General features: G+C 41.1%; 1 pseudogene; it reads right to left on the bottom strand.

The window, feature by feature from the left end:
* Positions 1–239: 239 nt before the first annotated feature.
* LOC110300827 (26S proteasome non-ATPase regulatory subunit 13 pseudogene) lies at positions 240–3,649 on the bottom strand (annotated as a pseudogene).
* Positions 3,650–4,197: the final 548 nt, after the last annotated feature.

Raw genomic sequence — 4,197 nt, forward strand, 5'->3', positions numbered from 1 at the left:
AGAGTACTCTGTCTCCATTTCCATTCATGCCCTTCCTCATCAACTAGGCCTGGAGCGCCCCCCTGACCTTGCAGGCTACAAAAGACCCCACACAGGAGCCTTCTTTATAGCAAGAACAGTTCCCACTCCTAGCAGGATCCCAACCCCCATCCCAAATGAATAATAGATCTCTGCTGATGGTTTCTGGGGTCACAGAATTGCCTTGCAAGGTGAGGCAGAGTCTTCAGGACTCTGGGACACTAGGTGAGGCTGTTCTGAGCCTGGTGTTCCACCAGCATCTCCATGCTCTTCACATCAGTGCACCAAAGCTCCAGACAGTCCTTCATCCCCTTGATATGCTGCAAATCCAGCACTTGAGGCTGTACCCAAGTCATGTGAACCCACTTTTCCACCTCATCTATGCTGCTTCTCACCAGTTCCACCGAGAGTGCCTTCCTCACCAGGAACTCCACAGTGATTTTGTCACTTTGGGCAGTTTTTTCAAAAGTGAGTTGTCTGTGGTTGGCGGGCTGTGTGAAAATCATCTCCATAAGGCACAACAGCTGGATCTTCCTCAGAAGCTGGGCTTCGTTGCCTGCTAAGTCAGGCTGCTGGCCCCAAGCAGACTTCAGTATCTGGAACCTATCTACATCACCACTAATGAAAGCATATAGGGTGTCAATCAGCCACTGCTGGTCAGTGTTCCTCAGTGACTCTAGCACAGGGTGCATGAGAAGTTCTCCAAAGTTAAGAACTCCCTCTCCGAGAAGTCCAGCAAGCCCCAGTGTGAAGGCTCTTTGTTGTTGTTCTGACACTGACAGATCCACACAGCCCAGAAACTGTAGGCTAGGATGTACTAGGATGTCTTTGTACTAGGATGCGGAGTTTCCGATTGTTTGATAGTTTTACTGGAGAGATCATAGAAATGACTATGAACTGACGTCACACCAGGGAGATTGTTGAGCATGTCTTCAACATCTTCAGTGGTTTTCCTTTGTAGCCTGCAGATCCCCGATGTTTAATTTTAGAGCTCTGACTGCTGTTTTACACAAGATCACAGCTTCATCACTACTTTCTACCTTCTCACGAGTCTTCTCCAGAAAAGGAAGAACCACATTAGGATCGGTCCTCTGTCTAACCACATGAAGATTTACTTCTACCAGGGACAGAGGGTTGACCTGTGTTCAAATTCACTGATGAAGTTTTCACATTCTGAAGTGGAATTCCATATTTCAGTTCAAACTTGGTTTCTTCTTTAGTATCTTTAGCTATTAATAAAGGACGATAACAGCAGTTGTCCTAGGAAGGAAAGTGGCAAAGCATCCATATCATAAGCCTCATTTCTGGAGGGAATTATGAAGCCTGTATGATTATAGCTGGACCTTGAAATGGGAAGGAGAACATTAGACAGGGAAAAAAACCAAACATGTAAATATGATGAGACTTAAAGAGGAAAGGCTTCTCCATTGTATGGCTTGGGCTTCCTTGTCAAAAATCAAGTGTCTATAGGTGTATGGCTTTACTTTTGGGTCTTCATTTCTATTTCACTGATTAACCTGTATGTCATTGTACCAATAGTGTATGGTTTTTATCACTATTTCTCTGTATTACAGCTTGAGGTCAGGGATAGTGGTTTTTGCCAGACACACTTTTTTTTTTTTTTTTTTTGGTTTTTCGAGACAGGGTTTCTCTGTATAGCCCTGACTATCCTGGAACTCACTTTGTAGACCAGGCTGCAGACACACTTTTATTGTTTAGGGTTTGTTTTAGCTATCCTGCATTTGTTGTTGTTCTTGTTTTGTTTTTCCATATGAAGTTGAGAATTGTTCTTTCAAGATAGGTAAAGAATTGTGAATTTTGATTGGAATTGCATTGAATTTGGTAAAATTGCCCTTTTCACTATATTAATCCTACTGATCCATGAGCATGGGACATCTTTCTATTTTCTGATTTCTTCAGGAACTTGAAGTTTTTTCATACAGATCTTTCACTTGTTTGGTTAGAATCACCCCAAGATAGTTTATATTATTTATGGCTATTGTGTAGGTTGTTGTTTCTCTGACTTCTTTCTCTGCCTGTTTATTGTTTGTATAAAGGAGGGTTACTGATTTCTTTGAGTTAATTTTGTATCCAGCCACTTTGCTGAATTTGTTTATCAGCTGTTGGAGTCTCTGGTAGAATTTTTGGATCATTTATGTATATTATCATATCATCTGTGAATAGTGATACTTGGACTTCTTCCTTTCCAGTTTGTATCCCTTTGATCTTCTTTGTTTGTTTTATTGTTCTAGCTAGAACTTCCAGTACTATACTGAATAGATATGCAGAGAGTAGACAGCCTTGCCTTGTCCTTGATTTTAGTGGAGTTCCTTTACATTTCTTTCCCATTTAATTTGATATTGGCTATTGGTTTGCTGTATATTGCCTTTATTTTGTTTAGGTATGTGTATTATATCACTCCAAGACCTTTAACGTGATGGGGTGTTGGATTTTGCTAAAGGCTTTTCATCATCTAATGAGATGATCATGTTTTTCTTTTTCAGTTTGTTTATATGGAGGATTACATCAATGGCTTTTCAAATATTGAACCGCCCCTGTTAATCTTGCAGACAGGAGCCTAGCACAAATGTCCTCTGAGAGGCTCCACTCAGCAGCCAATGGAAAGAGATGCATAGACCCATAGTCAAACATTTGATGGCACTCAGAGAGTCATGTGGAAGAGTTGAGGGAAGGACTGAGGGATCCAAGGAGAACAGGGACTCCCATAAGCAGACCTACAGAGTCAACTAAACTGGTCCATTTGGGGTTCTCAGAGACTGAACCACCAATCAAAGAATGAGCATGGGCTGGACCTAGGGCCCCTGCATATATGTCACAGATGAGCAGCTTTGTCTTCATGTGGGTCCCTGATTCTGTTGTCTGTCTGCTTTTAGATCCCGTTCCCCTAACTGGGCCACCTTGTCTGGACTCACTGGGAGAGGATGTGACTTGTCCTGTAGTGACTTGGTGTATGGGGGTGTGGCGTGGGGACTTGGAGGATACCTAGAAGGGGAATACCCCTTCTTAAAGGAAAAAGGGAGGGAAGAATGGGATAGGGTCTGAATAAGGGAATCCTGGGAGGAGAGGAGGAGCTGATATTGGGATGTGCATTGAATAAGTAAATACATTTAATAATAATAAAAAAGAGGTGAGGCTACTCTTTAGAACTTAGAGAAGAATATCCTTACTTGTGAGAATAACAAAAGAAGATAGAGAAAAAGAGAGAAAGAGAGAAAAGAGAGGGAGAAGGACGGGGCAGTGAGACCTACCATAAGATGTATGGTGTGGGGGTGAAGAGTTGGGGCAGGGGAGGAACCCATATAGAGAGTAGAATTCAGAGACCTTCCCTGAACAAATTTCCCCTGAGGACAGTCCATATTAAGCCCCTAAACAGAGATAGGATTTTTTCATTACCTTTTAAGGATAGCAGGAAGTTTCACATCACCAGATTTGGTTGAACACAGTGTATGTAACAAAAAGCACAGAGGAGCCAGATACCATAAATTGGAGCTGTCAAATCATAGCACAAACTACTTAACTCTCTGTCACAGAGAGTGAGGCCAAGAGCTATGATTTGATTCTGGCTGGAAAACTTACCTAAAGGAGCAGGCTCATATTTTGACAAACACATTGCTCTGTATTTTATTTCAGTGACTTCAAACAGAGTATTTTTATTTTCATTTTTAACAAGTGGTATACTGATATATTGAATGCATTAAAATTAAAAGTTCCAATAAGTAAAATAGAAAAACAAAAGCAAAAAAAGTAATTTTTACTAACAACAGGCCAGGAATCACTGTTACTGCCTTCATCTTGCTATGTGTTTTTCCAAGATTCATGTTAGCACTGTTTATATTGATGAAAAGATATCTCTTTACACTGCTTTGGATTTGCTTCTTCTATTAAGTAGTACATGGAGAGTATGTGTGCTTGCCAGCAAATACTATATATAGCACACTGTGAAGAGTCATCTAATGTTCCCTTATATGAGCATGCTGTATTTTCTCAAGGCCCTATGTTCCGATATTCAAGGTCTTTGCAACTTTTTGCACATTCAAGACACCGTGATACAAGTATTCAAACTCATTTTTCAAAAGCAGCTCAATATCTGCGTGCATCTTAAGCGACTTCTTTCAGACCACTTAGAAAGCCATTTACACACTCAAGTGCAGCAATAGC

This window comes from Mus caroli, unplaced genomic scaffold (genome assembly GCF_978045245.1).
Source record: "Mus caroli unplaced genomic scaffold, Mus_caroli_1 scaffold_10, whole genome shotgun sequence".
Classification (NCBI taxonomy): domain Eukaryota; kingdom Metazoa; phylum Chordata; class Mammalia; order Rodentia; family Muridae; genus Mus; species Mus caroli.